This window comes from Humulus lupulus, chromosome 1 (genome assembly GCF_963169125.1).
Source record: "Humulus lupulus chromosome 1, drHumLupu1.1, whole genome shotgun sequence".
NCBI classification, from domain to species: Eukaryota; Viridiplantae; Streptophyta; class Magnoliopsida; order Rosales; family Cannabaceae; genus Humulus; species Humulus lupulus.
Window position 1 is genome coordinate 250,024,748 of NC_084793.1, and position 18,550 is coordinate 250,043,297.

Genomic DNA, 18,550 nt, shown 5'->3' on the forward strand with positions numbered 1-18,550 from the left:
TATGGGTTTTGATCATAAATAATGAGATTTGTGTTTGGTGCTATTATATTGCTAATATATGGCTCTATCTCTGTATTTTTATTCTATTTGTAATATAGTTAAAACTTTTCTGGATGGCTGCCTCCAAGAGAAGAGGCAAGATACTTTGTGTGCAAGCAATCTTTCACGGGAGACTCTTATTTTTGTCTGCATTTTGCAAGTGGTATGCCTTTTATCTTTGTTTTAATATTATGCTAATGTTAGATGAGTTTAAATATCTTAAATATTCATCCATAGTGAAGTAGGTTCTGAGATTATTGTTGTGTGCTGCGGTGATAACAGAAGGTTGAGAACTTGTGTGTCTTAGTGAAGTAGGATCTAAGAAATTTGTGTGTTGCGGTGAGATAAGGAAGAAAACATGCATGTTTTTTGAATTAGTTGAATTGATATTGGCAGATGGTTAGTTTCTAGTCTAGGGGAAATGGTGTTTGATTTTATATAGACTTATCTAGTATTACTATTTCATAATTGAATTGTGTTTGCTTGGTTTGTTTGATGATTGGTACATTAATTAGATTGTTAAAAACACACACTTTTAAATGGTGTAATAATCTTTTTGTATAGACTTTGAGGTCCTTTTCAGTTGTATTGCAAGCAGCTTTGCCTGAGTTGCTTCCTTTTTTAGGGTCCTTAAGCTTCTTAAAGAAACCAACATATCATTTTGTGTTGGCACTATAACAAAATTGGGTTTTAGAGACGAATTTTTCGCTAAAGCTTTCTAAATCCTTGCTATATAAAATATAGATAACAAAATTGTCGTTAAACTTCCTCGCTAATACTTTGTTTCTATTGTTGATCTATAGAGAGGACATTTAAAATCCTCGCTATTTCTCGGTAATATAGAGAAAATTTTAGTCGCTATTTCATAGAATATTAGGTTGATATGCATACATATATATGGTATGTCATTAAACCAGCTTTTTTCTACTTCCTTGGTGATGTTAGGCTGTCATTTGGTGAGTGACTTTATGCAAAGAGTAGCAGCAAGTTTTTTCAACTGAGTATCATTTATGGATTTAATTCATACTTAAATATTTTGATACCAAGACCAAATCTAACACCAGAAGAAAGAAAACCCCAATATTAGACATTTACCAAAACATATAACAAAATAATAATAGAATAAATCAAGTGAGAATTATTTTTTGTTTTATCAAAAAGAAAGAAAGGGGGCCTAGTTCAATTACCCAAGTGTGTAAACTTTGTTGAGACCCATGATTTAGTTTCTACGCCATTAATTTTTTAATTCTTTCCACTATGAATTGTGATAAGGTATTTCTTTTGTTTCCAAATGATCAAGTAGTTGAGTCTTTGGAGACCTTGAATTTGATTGATTTACTTGTGGCTTTTCTTGTTGATGCTATACATGTTTAATGGAATAGTTAAATCCTTTTGTAAGGAATTTCTTTGATCACTCTGATTACAATGTGATTGAATCCTACATTGCTTTATTTTTTTTCCACTAATAATGGCAACTATGAGGAATTGTATAGCATAGAGACACTCTTTAAATCTCCATAGAGTTATATGTGTTTTTCTCTCTTCTGTATTTTAAATTCTTTCATCTCCCTTTATGGGCTTATTTTTCTTGTTGTATTGCCTCCTAGTGGTCGAACTCTATTGGATGGAGTCACTATTTAATATTTTATTGCCTAATTGTGAATTGAAATATATATATTGGAATAATATTTGCGTTGTGGCTATTAACAATCGTTGTTGTGTCTCTAGTTAGTTATTTGGTTTTTATATTTTATTAAGTTTTTTTACTTATATTTCTATTTGATAGTGCTATTTATGTATAATTTATGCGTTTATATTTATATGAATATTATGGACTTGTGAAAATGGTAAATCAATGTATTTATTGATAGATATTTTAAGAGCCTCTATTGTTAGACATAGAGCCTGATTTGATGTTATAGTGCTTGTAGTCTCTTCTAGTTTTGTACAAGTTAAGCATTGTCAAATAACCTTAATAGAAATCATTTTCTTGTAAATGGAACCAAGCCACTTGATAAATGTAGTTTATTCTTGGAATTCGATTCTTTTTGACATTTTTTTGTAGAAAAAATTCTTTTATCATTAGAATAAGCAAAAGCCCTTAAATAAGCTTTTTCTACAGTTTATCTTTACTGGTTTAAGCAGAAATTAGTCACCATGTGCATAACAACACATTAGAAACACTATATTGAGGAAGTTATCTTACAGTTTTTCCCTGTTTTGAATATTTCTTGCTTAATTGAGGAAGTTTTAATGTCCACCATGTTCATGACTAGAATTTTCATGTATTAATGATATTTTCGTTACAAAGAGGTTTGATGAGTCCTTGGGACTTTTTCTTTTGCATGTTCATTTCTTTTTAAACTTAAATATAATGGACATGTTCACAATGATTAATTGATATTGGGTTTTACTTTTCTAATATTATACGAAGGCCCCCATAATTTTATGAGTATCTTTCTATAATGTGTAAAAGCTTTTTATTTTAAGAATGTCTTATGTTATAGCTTCACTGTTTTTTGCTTGAATATAACTTGCTTCTTATCCTAAAGTAAAAAATCATAAACATACCCTAGGGACTTTCCATTTTCCTGTACTGTTTTCTAATTATTTATTTACAATGAATATAATTTTGGAATTTTTATAATGGAATTTACTATTATAATTTTGTAACAATAGAATATTTTATAATCCAATACCCATGTTTCCTTAATAGAAGTTGCTTAGTTTTATTTTCACTGCTAATGATTGTGATTTTATATAGTGGAATAGTTTAAAATTTTAGTTCTACTTTGGTATAATATGACACATATTCATAATATAGCCACAATTTTGTGTGGTTTTGAATTAAAAACTTGTAAACTTAAGTTTCTAAAAGTTGGGAGAATGATGGTGAAAACTCATGTATATTGTATGTTGTAGCCCAGTGTTTTTTCTCTCTAATTTTCTCCCTTTCACCTTTGAATTTATTTTCACTGCTAATGATTGTGATTTTGTATTGTGGAATAGATTAAAATTTTAGTTCTACTTTGGTATAATATGACACATATTCAGAATATAGCCACAATTTTGTGTGATTTTGAATTAAAAACTTGTAAACATGGGGTTCTAAAAGTTTGGAGAATGATGCTGAAACTCATGTATATTGTATGTTGTAACCCAGTGTTTTTTCTCTCTAATTTTCTCCCTTTCACCTTTGAATTTATTTTCACTGCTAATGATTGTGATTTTGTATTGTGGAATAGATTAAAATTTTGGTTCTAATTTGGTATAATATGACACATTCAGAATATAGCCACAATTTTGTGTGATTTTGAATTAAAAACTTGTAAACTTGGGGTTCTAAAAGTTTGGAGAATGATGCTGAAAACTCATGTATATTGTATGTTGTAACCCAGTGTTTTTTCTCTCTAATTTTCTCCCTTTCACCTCTGAATTTATCTGTTTGTTTGTGGAAATATCAATACTTCTTAGCCTTTTCTTTTTTAATAGGCTCATAATACTGAGCTAGAAGATGAACCTCAAAAAGATGACTTTCATCAGCCTTTGTCAAGGTATAAAGAAGAAAGTCTGGTGCTTTAGAATTATGCTGCTGAATCTTTTTTTCATTTTCATTAATCTTTATGTATCGATAAAGTTCTTTAGGTATCATAAATCTGAAAATAGTAATGTTGAGCGTTCTGGAGCTGCTCAGGGATTTAGTGAGATCAATTTCTTAATTTGAGAAAGATTAATTTTCATATCTTGTTAGATGCAACTTATGTCTGTTCTTGATTATCTGAATTCAGGGCATAACACTAAATATTTTGATACTTTTTGTATTTAAATATAATACATAGTGCTTTTAAATATCCTACAATTGGTAGACACATACTTTATAAATTTAGATACTCAGTTCTAGAATAACATATTAATAAGGGAAAGAAAAAAAAAAGTCTCACTCTTTGTTTATTACTCTTTTGTGATAGGTTGCAGTTTCCACTACAAAGGCTTATATAAAATTTCTTTCTGATGAATTTGTGTCTCAACATATTGATTTGGATATAAATAATTGTCAAAAGTTCTTGATCCATGCAGCTGGAATATGGTCACTTGCTCTCCTGATGGTTTGGTCATTAGTTTGTAAGTAAATTCATGGCGAAAAACACAAAATTTTAGCTTATATCAGAAAAATTTGAGCTTATATGTCACACACAAATTTGAGACTTGAAACTTTAAGATTTTTTCTAAGTAGTTGGGAATGGATTTTGGTGCTACAGAGGAACTCCAAGCCAGAACTTATCAGGCATCCTTTCTGCAAGCATAGGAAACTTAACAAATCTCTGGAGTGTGTAAGTGGAAAAACCAGTGCTGTCATTCTCATTTTGTTTGTCTTCATAATTTGTTTGCTGCTGACCCTTTATTTATTTGTTTATTATTATTATTTCTCTGTCTGCAGACTATTACAGAGCAATAATATACAGACACAACCAGAAAATTTTCTTTGACGTCAACGGTTAGTAAACCTAACTCATTTTTTAAGCAATATCATTAAAAAAGAAACAGAAGAAGAAGAGATTAACAGTTGTAGGCTTTAAAAAATTTTAGAGCAACATCATGAGGAGGTTTGCCTTGGAAACCTGAGGAGATTTCAATTTAGAGAGCTTCAGATGGCAACAAACAACTTCAGCAGCAAGTACTTGGTTGGAAAAGGTGATTTTGGAAATGTCTACAGAGGCTGTCTCAGAGATGGTGCAGTAGTAGCAGCTAAAAGGCTTAAAGATGGTAATGCCATTGGTGATGGAAGGCTTAAATTTTGTTGTAGCTAAGCATATGGACTCACAACAAATACAAGTGCACAAAGGATGATGAATTGAAGGATGGAGCAAGTTTCATGCATGAATTACTTTTGTGTATCTTGTGATGTTTCTGTTTTTCATTTTTTAAGTAAAAAATGTTCAAGATTATAAAACTTTATTATGTTATTCTTTCAAACTTAAGTTAGAACTAATATCTCATAAAGTAGACACATTCATGGTTTGAATTAGTTATTGTTTAATGTAATACTTATGGTTTATCAATCTATTGAGAATTACATTTTATGATTAATTTTGATTTTTTTATCAAAATACAATAATGAAAATATTTTAATTAAAAAAAAACCTTATAAGTATACTTATCAAAATAAGATTTAAAATATATTATCCACACTAAAGTAACAAAATTTTATTACTAGACTTTTAATATGTTATGATTTAGAAACATATTATACGCATAACAAATCGTTATGATTTATATAATATAACAAACTAAAAACATTATCAAAATAATCAAATGTAACAGTGGAAAAGTGTTATGCAAAAAGTATAAGATTAAATGTCAAATTTATAACCAAATACTCTAACTAAATGTTATTATTTGAATATTATAGCAACTAAAAATGTGTTATTGAATAGTTTAAGATAACCTCGAACATAACATCCGAATATTGTTATAGAAAAGACAGGACTTTTAATAACAGGGGCTATGTTAGCGTTTTCAAAAGCGTTATCAATACTCCCAGTTAGCAGTTTTTAAGTGTTATGAATACTCTTTTTTCTTGTAGTGACGTCGACATCAGAGAGAGTGTAGGATTAGGGCCTGCTTTGTTAATGGGAGTGCCAGTCATTTGAGGAGAGATTGCCCTCAAGTCAAGAAAGAGGAGCTGAAGCAGAGTGACATTCTTGCTCCTGCCAGGGTATTTACTTTGACACAGACTGAGGCGGAGGCTAGCCCCTCAGTTGTGACAGGTCCAATCTCTAGTGCTGGTTCTTTGTATACTGCATTGTTTGATTCAGGAGCTACCCATTCATTTGTATCTACTAGAGTGATAGACCAGCTTTGTAGACCTAGCGGTGTGTATGCTAGGGGATTTCAGACTTTGTTGCCAACAGGAGAACTGGTAGTCTCTAGGAAATGGATTAGAGCATTGCCAGTAGAGATAGATGGTAGGGAATTGTATGTTGATTTGATTGAGTTAGAGATGGATGACTTTGATATGATTTTAGGGATGGATTGGTTATCGAAGTATGGGGCAACGATTGACTGCAAGCGCAGAATGGTGACTTTTGAATTGGAAGGGGAGGTACCCTTTGTGTTTGTGGGGACAGTTAGTGGATCGCGAGTACCAATGATTTCAGCACTGAAGGCTAGAGACCTAATGCAGGAAGGTTGCATGGGATTCCTAGCGAGCGTTGTGGATACCTCTAGGGTGGTGTCGGTTGGGTCGGGTGAGACTAGATTGGTGTGTGAGTTTCTGAATTTGTTTCCAGCAGATTTTCCAGGGTTGCCGCCGCAGCGGGAGATTGACTTTGTTATAGAGTTAGTACCAGGAGTAGAGCCAGTATCTAGGACACCTTACAGAATGGCTCCAGCGGAGTTATAGGAGTTGAAGATTCAGTTGCAAGAGTTACTTGATTTGGGGTTCATCAGACCGAGTTTCTTGCCATGGGGTGCTCCAGTGTTGTTCATTAAGAAGAAGGATGGGTCCCTTAGGATGTGTATTGATTACAGGGAGTTGAATAAGTTAACCATTAAGAAAAAGTATCCACTGCCTAGGATCGATGATTTATTTGATCAGTTATAGGGAAGAACAGTGTTTTCCAAGACAGATCTCTGATCAGGTTACCACCAATTAAGGATTAAAGAGGAGGACATACCAAAGACCGCTTTCCGAACGAGGTATGGACATTATGAATTCCTGGTTATGTCCTTTGGATTAACCAATGCCCCAACAGCTTTTATGGACATGATGAATAGGGTTTTCAAGGATTATTTGGATAAGTTTGTGTTGTGTTCATCGACGACATCCTAGTGTACTCTCAGTCAGAGACAGAACACGAGCAGCATCTGCGGCTGGTTCTACAGTGGTTGAGGGAGCATAAGCTATATGCTAAGTTCAGTAAGTGTAAACTCTGGTTACCGCAAGTTACATTTCTGGACCATATTGTCAGTAAGGAGGGGATTCTGGTTGACCCAAGTAAGATTGAGGCGGTCAGAGATTGGCCTAGACCGAGCAATGTACTTGAAGTGAGAAGCTTTTTGGGTTTAGCGGGGTATTATCGGTGGTTCGTTGAGGGATTCTCTAGGATAGCTACGCCTTTGAAAGAACTGACAAAGAAGAAGACAAGGTATGTCTGGACGGACAGATGTGAGAACAGTTTCAAGGAGTTGAAGCGGTGATTGATCACCGCGCCAGTGTTAAGTTTGCCGACGGATAATGAAAAGTTTGTGGTTTACTATGATGCATCCAGACAGGGTTTGGGGTGTGTGCTGATGCAAGCTGGTAAGGTGATAGCCTATCCATCAAGACAGTTAAAGAAGTATGAGCAGAGATATCCCATGCATGATTTGGAGTTGGTTGCGGTGGTGTTCGCACTTAAGATTTGGAGACATTATCTTTATGGTGAGAAGTGCGAGATATACAACGACCATAAGAGCCTGAAGTATTTCTTTACTCGAAAGGATCTAAATATGCGCCAGAGGCAGTGGTTGGAGTTGGTTAAGGATTACGATTGTGATATCCTATACCATCCTGGGAAGGTTAATGTAGTGGCTGATGCATTGAGTTGGAAAGGCCCAGGATAGCTGTTTAGTTCGAGACAGATATCTGATAAGCTAGATGAGGAGATGACTAGAGCTGGTATAGAGTTGGTGGTTGGTCAGTTGGCCAACATCACTCTTCAGTCTACATTCCTTGAGAGGATCAAGGAGGTGCAGGGGAAAGATTCCCAGTTGAGAGGTCACAGAGAGAATGTCTTAGTCGCAGCGACTAAGGACTTTTCTATTTCAAAGATGGGATTACTCAAGTACAAGGGTCGAATCTACGTTCTGATGGATTCTGATATCCGGCGGGAGATCTTAGATGAATCGCATACCACTCCCTATTCCTTGCACCCGGGTACAACGAAGATGTATCAGGATTTGAGAGCTTTGTACTGGTGGTCGGGCATGAAGAGGGATGTGGTGGATTATGTGGCCAAGTGCTTAACTTGCCAGCAGGTCAAGCCTGAGCATCAGAGGCCAGCGGGGTTGCTGCAGCCTCTGGGGATTCCAGAATGGAAGTGGGAAGATATCACTATGGACTTTGTAGTTGGTTTGCCGAGGACCGTGGGACAGCATGACTCGGTGTGGGTGATTTTGGATAGGTATACAAGGCCCGCCCACTTTTTGCCTATTAGGACAACTTATACTGTGGAGCAGTATGCTGAGTTATATGTGAAGGAGATTGTTCGACTTCATGGGGCCCCGAGGTCGATAGTATCCGACAGAGACCCCACCTTCACTTCCAAGTTTTGGGAGAGTTTGCAGAAGGCTATGGGCACGCAGTTACAGTTTAGTAACGCTTATCATCCTCAGATAGATGGACAGTCTGAGAGGACGATTCAGATATTGGAGGACATGTTGCGAGCATGTGTGCTAGATTTTGGGGGATCTTGGAATAAGTATCTTCCTTTGATCGAGTTCTCATACATCAACAGTTATCAGGCGACCATCGGAGTGGCTCCGTATGAGATGCTTTATGGAAGGAAGTGTAGATCACCTATTCATTGGGATGAGATAGGTGAAAGGAGATATCTAGGTCCAGAGATGGTTCAGAGGACCAATGAGGTGATTGAGAAGATTAGAGCACGAATGCTCGCCTCCCAGAGTTGTCAGAAGAGTTATTCAGACCTGAAACGCAGGGGTGTGGAATTTTAGGTTGGTGATCATGTATTTCTGAGGGTTTCGCCTTTGAGGGGTGTGAATCGGTTTGGTGTTCGGGGCAAGCTGAGCCCTAGGTTTGTTGGCCCCTTCGAGATTTTGGATCGGGTTGGAGAGGTATCTTATAGACTAGCGATGCCTCCAGCTCTATCAGGGGTTCATGATGTTTTCCATGTGCCCATGCTTCGGAAGTACGTGTCAAATTCGACGCACGTTCTAAGTTATGAGAACTAGGAGCTAGATCAGAATTTGTCCTATGAGGAGAAGCCAGTTCAGGTTCTTGACCAGAAAGATAAAGTCTTGCAGAGCAAGACTATCGCCTTGGTGAAAGTGCTATGGAGGAACAGCAAGGTTAAGGAGGTGACGTGGGAACTTGAAACAGAGATGAGGGAGCGGTATCCCGAATTGTTCAAGTAATTTCGAGGATGAAATTTCTATAACGAGGGGAGTAGTTGTAACTAAATTTTCTAATAAGGCTAAGGGCCTTGATTAGCGTGCCTGGAGGGCAATAAATGATTAATATGTTAATATATGAATTTATGTGAAAATATGATAGAGGTGCATGTTTAGTTGAGTTAAATATACATGTGGGCCCCGTTTGGATATTAGGGGTATGTCTGTGATATTAGCCTGTTGAGGGCGTAAATGTGATAAATATGATATGTATGTGATATATATTTGTGCAGCACGATCCAAGACAGTCCTGTGGAGCGGTTAGCCAGAAAGTCACAACGGGGTTGAGAATCCAACTCAGGGTGAGTCGATGGGTATTTTGGGTATTAGATGTATTATGGGGTTATCGGGTTTGAGGTTAGAATGTCTAGGAGGGAATACTGGGGAAATTTACCATTTTGATCTCGGGGATGTTTCGGTACCCCGAGCCTTGAGGTAACCCTATAGACTTAAGCTAAATAAAACAAAACTTAGAATTGTTTAGAACACTTAGAAACCGACTCCTTCTCTCTCTCTTGAAGTGGTCTTCTTTCTTTTCGAAGATTAAGGAAAATCTTGGTGAAGTTTGCTAGAAGCTAAGGGAATTCAGCTAGGAAATCTTGGAGCTTGAAGTCTAAGGCTTAAGGACCAAATTCAGAGACTAAGTTCAGCAAGGGTAAGCTTTAAATTACAAGGTTTAGCTTAAAGTTTCTCCTGGTTTTCTTAGAATATGCATGTAGTTGGGTGAAGGATTGATCTTGTTAGGTTTTGTTGCTTCGATTGTCTTAAGACTTCTGCCATTAATGTTTGGATTGTTAGGTTTATTTTTAAGGATGATTGGCTGGGTTTCAGAAGAGAAAATGGAGGATTTTTCTGGGTTCGAAGGGGCGGGCCGCGGCATTGTTCTTGCTGAGTTGTGGCCCTCCGAAGCATTTGGGTGGCCTGAAAGAAGGGTGGGCCGCATGCCCTGTTTTGGGTGTGCTCTCAGGTTTGGGGGCGGGCTGCGGCATGGCCCCATAGGGCCGCAGATCTTAGTGCCATTTTGTGTTTTTAAGTGTGTTTAAACTTGGGAACTCAAAGGTTAAGGCTCGGGATGGATTTTATCACCCGGATTGATAGAATTCAAGGTCCCGGAGATTAGAACTATGGCTCAAAGTTATTTAATGGATTAGAACTTGATGGATGAATATTGTTAATGTGTTGTGACTAGGGTTTCAGCGAGGCTCAAGTTAGAGGACTGTGCTCTGGATATCGGTGCTCGGAGAGCTCGGGACGCAGGTAAGAAAACCCCTGTTCCCATAGATCTTGTATGCAGGGCTGAGCCCAATATGTTTGAACTGTAGGGCGTAGCCCTTTGACTTAAGTTTGTTAATGTTCAGTATATGTTTATTATGCTATGAATGCGATTGTGTAAATGTTCGGCAAGAGCCGAGAACGGCGTAGGCCGAGAAAGGCAAAGGCTCGGGAAATGGCGTTGGGCACATTGAGTGCAAGGCCGAGTACGGGAAGGGGTCGGGAGCAGCGTTGAGCACGTGGAGTGCGAGTTGCCAGGGTGAGACCCTAACGGATACCTGGGCCTGGTAAAGCGCCTGGGACGGCTTGGCCGTATGTGTTTAGCCTATTGATGGCCTGTTTGTATGTTATGTGTTTGCTATGCACATGTTTATGCTTGTGAGGGTTTCCTTCCTGGGCTTCAGCTCACAGGTGCTCTGTGGTGCAGGTAAGGGCAAGGGAAAAGTCGACCAACCATGAGTATGGAGAGTGTGAAGCGGCGCGTACATGTTTGGCCTGCCTGGCTGCCATAGCTAGTGGTTTTGAGAGATGATTGTATTAAAACCTAGATTTTGTCGTCTAGTCGACTTGGTTTGTACTCATATGTTGTAAATATCTCTAAACTGTATTTTGGGATCCCAAGAGTCAAATACTTTATGATTTTCAGTAAATGGAATTATTTTCAAAGTTTATAACTCTGTTTATGATTTAATTACACTTTTGACTTTAAAATCTCGATTAGCGAGTTACATGCACATTCGAAACCCACTTAGTAACGGCTCTAAGGAAGTAGGGCGTTACAACCTTGGCCATTTAGTCTTTTGGATCTTCTTGGTTCTTACTCCATGCGTCTCTTCTTTTTTTTCCCCAAAAGAGAAAAGTTGAAAAAAAACTAACACAAACAAAACAAGTACATGATACAACTTAGCCTATTGTACTACTGTCTATTAGGTCCATCTATCTTTAAAAACTACCCTATTACAATTAAGTCCAACTCGAGTAAATGAGCCTTAACAATTGATTCTTCCATGGAGAAGGGCTGGGTTCATTATATCGTACCCACTACTAAGACCCCCTAACTTCCACTTGGACCCAAAAGATAAGAATTTGAACCCTTGCTTTATTAATTGTTATTCATTTAAATTAGATACAATCTAATAATGCAAAGAAAATGGGCCTTCACAAATGGGCTAACCCATAAGAGAGGAATTTAAAATTTACACTTTCAATTGAATCCAAAACTTTCTTAACACTTACTAAACAATGAAGCAATAATGAAAGCAAATAACATGTTTAAAAAAAACAACTAGTGAAAATATTCTAAACAAGCATATAATAAATTTTAACAACGTGTTCTTATATGCGTCTAATCGTTCACATCGGATCCATTATCATACTCAGGGTTGGTATCCTTCTTATAGCTTTAACCTTTGTCCATTGGGCTAGTTTCTAGAAATAACACAAGAAAAACAGTACAAACATTTTTGGAAAACAATGTGTATACTTACTTGGTAACAAGTAGGTCCTTTTTAGCTATCGTGTGTATTTCGTGGGAACGTTCAGGACCAATATAGCCGTGGTATCTGATACCACTTGTAGCGCCCTAATTTCTCATAGATTACCGAGAATACAGCGTTGGGTCGTAATCATAAATATTGCTCTTTTATTGAATAAAAAATTTAAAAAAAACTTGAAAATAAATACATGGCCATGGTTTTTTTTAAAATAACATAATTGTCCTTAACATAAAAATGAGCAATATTTAAATAAAACTTTTTAAAATAACATGTTTTAATAAAATAAAATAAAAATATTCCCGCTTGATCTTCCTCGACTATATGGTCCCCAAAAAATACATCACGAAGATCTTAGGTCCCACTCGCCACCGGCCTTTCTATCCTTAATTTCCTGAAATAACAACATCATAAGGAGTGAGCTTCTAAGCCCAGTAAAGAAAATACAAACAAGGGTTAGTCATATAATCAAACATAACATAAATTCACAAAAGTCATACCAACACAAACCTCTAGATCATATCATAACTTAAGCCATAATTCTAAATCATAATCTATAAATCATAGGTCATAATCTAAGTCACAAGTCATAGGTCATAGATCATACATCATAGGTCATAAATCATAATCATAACTATAGGTCATAGGTCATAAATCATAATCATAATTGTAACTATGGGTCATAATAACAAGTCATATATAATAAAAAGATAAGTGTTTATACAATGGTGGCAATTAAGCCCCAGAAAAAAGTCAGTCATACACCGGACATAGTCCGTCATACATCATTGGACACCTTAGGTCCAGACACACTTACCCCTTTATTGTACTTGAAATGTTAGATCATACAAACATAAACCATATCATAACTAGATCTTAATACTAAACTACCTAATTTTCCTTACCAAAAATCGGAATATTGGAGACAAGAGCGGGATTGGAACTGCTAAAACCAAACATAGAAAAATGGTGAGTTTCTAAAGAAAAGAGATGAAAGAAACTAAACCATTAAAGAAGAAACTTACTAAGAAGAACCTTAAATTAAAGAACTCAAACACCTTGGATAAACTAGAATCGTTCTACACCTCGATATCGAAATCACACTATATCTCACTACCCAAGTGTTTACAAAGCTTAAGATGGTAAAGCTTTTATCCCAAAACCCTAATGTTTCTCTCACGAATAATCTAAGCAGCTTGGAGGCTCTGAACTGTGCTTGAAGAATGAATAAAATGGCAGAGTGAAGGGTCCTATTTATAGAGTTTGAGGAGTGAAACTATCCTATTAAAAAAAAATACTAAATCCTTAAATAAATATAATTATGACAAGTGTCATGCTCTTAATGGTTCTGGAAGGTTCTAGAGTTTGTAGATCTTTCTTTTATTTAAACTTAATTAATTTCATTCTAACTATAATCCAAATTTAAATTTAAATAAAATAGAATCCTAAATTCTGTAGAAAATATCTCTAAATTATCTTATTAATATTTTTATTAAATAATTGAGCAATAATCTAACATAAAAAAATATCCTAACCTCTAACTTCTTAAATCTCGTAACTCTAAACTCACATGTAGTAAAATCAACATAACTAGAGCTGTAGGATTCCGATTTAGACCATCTTTATACCGTTAGCAAGATAATTCAATTATATACAACTTCTAGAAATACTAATTTTCGAAATTCATAATATAACTAGGTCAAAAATAGGTTGAAAGTTACAGTACCCTAAAGTTACAAAAAATCTATTTAATTATCTAAATAACAACCTAATCCACAAATATCTTAACTAACCATAAAATAACAAACTCTAATTCCCTAGGCTGATTTCGAATTTACTAAGCCCAAAATCTTATTGGGCTTTTGGGCTTTATGTAGGCTCGATCCATAACACTTTTTAATAATATCATAATTAATTTATTCTTATGTAATCACCCCCTTTTCACAAACAAGGCTACTAATATCATAAACCTATACTATACTATAATAATAATAACTACTAAAAAATCAAACCTTATGTTATAATTAATATTTCTAAACTATAGGTTAAACTTATAAAATCCTTAACTATTGCTATGAGTATCCAACTAAATCTCGACTTGAACCAATATCCGCTAAACCTAACATACTATAAGCTATTACTACCTACTACTACTACTATCTAAGTAAGTAAAATTTTGGGACGTTACACAACTCATGAACAAGCTTTAGACTTTCGAGTCTATCATGGGTGGACTGAGTAAGAGAGGAGAAAATAAGGCTATTGGTGTTTTTGCTGATCCAGCTAGGGCTGCAGCTAACCTAGCTTCATCTTCGAAAGCTAGAAACAAGAAGAAGGGTGGACATAACACCAACCCCAAGCCTGCAAAGGCTGCAAAGACAAGTGCACAACCAATTGTAGAAATGCCTAAGGTGAAGAATAATAAAGGTAAAGGTAAATGCTTTCACTGTAATGAGAAGGGGCATTGGAAACAAGATTTCCCCAAGTTTCTAGCAGCGAAAAACAAAGGTAATGATTATAGTTCATTTATCTTAGAAACATGTGTTTTAGAGAATCATAAATCTATTTGGATTATCGATTCTGGATCTACTAACCGTGTTTGTAATTCTTTATAGTGTCTTGAATCGTGGGAGGAGGTGGATGAAGGGGGCTTAAATCTTTGAGTTGGGAACAGAGCGTTCATTACGGTCCAAGTTAGAGGAAGAGCTCGCCTGATGTTTAGAAATAAATATTTAATTTTAAATGATGTATTTTTTTATTGTGGATTTTAGTAGAAATTTAATTTAATTTTTGATATTGCAATCTATACAATTTGTTATGACTTTTACAAGTTTGAATATATCTATTTCTTTCAATGGATCACAATTTTGTATTGCATGTTTGGAAAACGGGCTTTATATTCTGCGACCTGATGATCCCCTTGCATTTAATAATGAATTATTCAAAGTAGCTAAACCTAGGACCGATAAACGTCAAAAGACTGATAATGATAACATGACGTATTTATGGCATTTGAGACTAGTTCATATTTGCTATGCTAGAATTCAAAGACTTACAAAGGACGAGCCTTTGAGGGAAGTCACCTTAGGTGAATTACCTGTCTATGAATCATGTCTAGAAGGACACCTGACCAAGTGTCCATTCTCTGCAAAGGGTGATAGGGCCAAAGAACCATTTGGAATAGTACATTCAGATGTTTGTGGAGCTCTGAATGTGAAAGCGAGGGATGGTTTTGAGTACTTTGTCACTTTCATTGACGATTACTCTAGATACTCATGTCTTTACCTAAAGCATAGGAAATCATAAATATTTTCAAAGTTTTAGGAACTCCTAGCTATGGCTTAGAACCAATTAGGTAAGTCGTTATAGATCTTGCGATCTGATAGGGGTGGAGAATATTTGGATATGCAGTTCCAAGATCATTTAACTAAACTTCAGATTTTATCTTAATTTACTGCCTAGGGTACTGGCAACAAAATGGTGTAGTAAAATGCCAGAATAGAACTTTATTGAAAATGGTTAGATGCAAGCTTAGTTACTCAACTCTGCCAACTTTATTCTGGGGACATGAAATTGAAACTGTGAATGACATTCTAAATGTTGTGTCGTACAAATCAATCCTAAAAACAACTTTAGTGTAGGGATTTACTTGTATATGATATTATTTATTGTAATGTAAATCATATATTAAATAAATTAATATAAGAAAACCTAGAACATGTTTCTATAATTAAATTAAACAAAGATAATGATAGGAACACTTACATTATATGCAGCGGAATGAATAAGTCTTTCATTCAGTTTCTCTAACTCTTGTATCCTTTTTGTTGCAGGGTATCACCAAGAAACTGAACCGATCTTCAAATTTCTTCACAGTCATCCACAGTATCCTTAGAAATCACCTAGACTAGAATGGGAAATTCTCAACCCATGAGATAGATACAGAGAGAAGAATAGAAGAGAAGAGAATATAAAGCTTAGAAAATGACTTTTGTTGTAGAGAGAGTCTAAAACCCTAAAGTATCAAAACTAGATATTCTGTTCACTTCATTTCAACTCTCACTTAGCATTTATTTTATTGGCTCAATTAGGTCACCTATTTAATTAAAAAACAAATAAAATAATAGGTAATTACAGCCCCTAGGTCGAAATTCTCATGGGATATAGGCTCATGAAATTTCCCTTTTAATTATAAGCCTGTCGGACTTAAATTCAAGGCCTGTATTATTTTCTATTGATTAATCAATTAAATAATTATTTAAATCCTTTATGAAATTAGTTATTTATAATGTGAACCTTGATTTAAACTTATTTATTAATTTGGACACCATTTTGTCTTAATTAATAAATCTGCCCTAAAATCTCTTTTCTTCTCCAAATTGCGTAACTCTGTGAGATTATCCAAAATTGACCTAAAATTTAATAATTCTAATGGATAATTAAATCAATTAATTGAGACTATCTATATGATTTTATCCAAGGTACTATGGGGACCATGGGCCCATGAAATCAAGCACCAATAAGTTATCATAAATTTAACAAATAAATTTACTAACTTATTAATTCCTCGTGACTCCACTAAAGAATCAGAATTGCACTCTTGAATTCATAGAACGCTCTATAAGCAATATATATACGTTATTAGTTATCCATTGTTACAACCATAATTATCACTCAATCCTCTATAGATGGTCTATAATGAGATGGGACTAAAACACCGTTTTACCCTTCATTGTATTTTATCCTTAAAACACTTAGTTCATTGTAAATGATATTTCAGTAAACTAATATTAATTACTTAAATGAGATCTCTATCATTTAGCACCTCAAACTAAACTAAAAGGAAACCATCATTTTACTTCTTAATCAGATGCTACAGATGTTCATGTCTATGATTAAAACTCCCACTCAATTTCCCAAGATGTAAGTATGGGCTAGTCCGTAGGGTAAGCTGGTAACGAACAAATCATAGAACTCAAATAATACAATCAGTTAGAATACTAACCACTCAGAATTGAGATTGAATTTACCTGTGGTCAACTATATGATATGACTAGAATATATAATAACAGTATGTGTTCTTATCTTATCTACTGTCAATATTGGTCCATTCCGGTGTAACAAATACATTTGATCTAATCTACTTTGCTAATGTTCTGGAAACAACATAACACTACAACGTGTAAGTAGATCATATTGTAGATTGGCAAGTCAGTGTAAATCCTGTGCACCGACTAATCTTAAGACTGACTTATTTTTTAACATATAATCATATTTAAATTCCACTGTGATTACGTCACTATAAATATGATTAGCTATATGCTCGGGATTTAATAGAAGTTTATATTAAACAAATAATCATGAAAATAAAACATGTGAGCAAAGTGATTGACCAAGTCAAAATCATTTCTATTCTTTTATTGATAATAAAATGAGATTACAAAGAAATTGAGTTTTAATTAGAGCATAAAACCCCAACATTTAGAACACTGGAATGGTCATGAACCTAGTTTACACCATTATAGAATATCGGGGTGTCCAACCCACGTCCTGAGGAAAAAGGAAAGAATGCTAGAACCACGAATTGAAGTTTCCATGTTTTTTGCCTATTCTAAAGGAACTCAGGGTGAAATTTGCTAAAGTCATTCAGAAAAGAAAGTGTTTACTTCAACGAATGTTATTTTTCTTGAAAATGACTATGGTCAATGCTTCAAACCATGCAACAAAGTAGTTTAAGAGGAGATGGTTGAAAAATCGACTCCAACCAATGTTCCATCATCATCAACGCAAGTTGATGATTAAATTCCCACTCTTCATGTCCAATCGACGCAAGTCGATTTAAATGAAGGGTCCACAAACATCTGAATGAACAAGTCCAAGTGGTTCTTTGGCCCTATCACCCTTTGCAGAGAATGGATGCTTGGTCAGTTTACCTTCTAGAATAGATTCACAGACAAGTAATTCACCTAAGGTGAGTTCCCTTAAAGGCCCGTCATTTGTAAATTTTTGAATCCTATCATAGCCAATGTGACCTAGTCTCAAATTCCATAAATACGTCATGTTATCATTATCAATCGTTTGATGTTTATTGGTCCTAGGTTTAGCTACTTTGAATAATTCATTATTTAGTGTGAGGGGTTGATTAGGTCAGAGAATATAAAGCCCATCTTCCAAACATGCAATACACAATTGTGATCCATTGAAAGTAATAGATATATTAGAACTTGTAAAAGTTATAACAAATCACTTTAATTGCAACATGGAAACTGAAATTAAATTTCTACTAAAATCCAGAATAAAAAATATATCTTTCAAAATTAAATATTTATTTATGAACTTCAGGCGAGCTCTTCCTCTAGCTTGGACCGCAACGAACGCTCCATTCCCAACTCTAAGCTTTAAGCCTTCTTTGTCTACTTCCTCCCACTATTCAAGAAGTTGTAAAGAGTTACAAACATGGTTAGTAGAACCATAATCAATAATCCAAAAAGATTTATCATTCTCTAAAACACATGTTTCTAAGATAAATGAACTATAATCATTACCTTTGTTTTTCGCTGCTAGAAACTTGG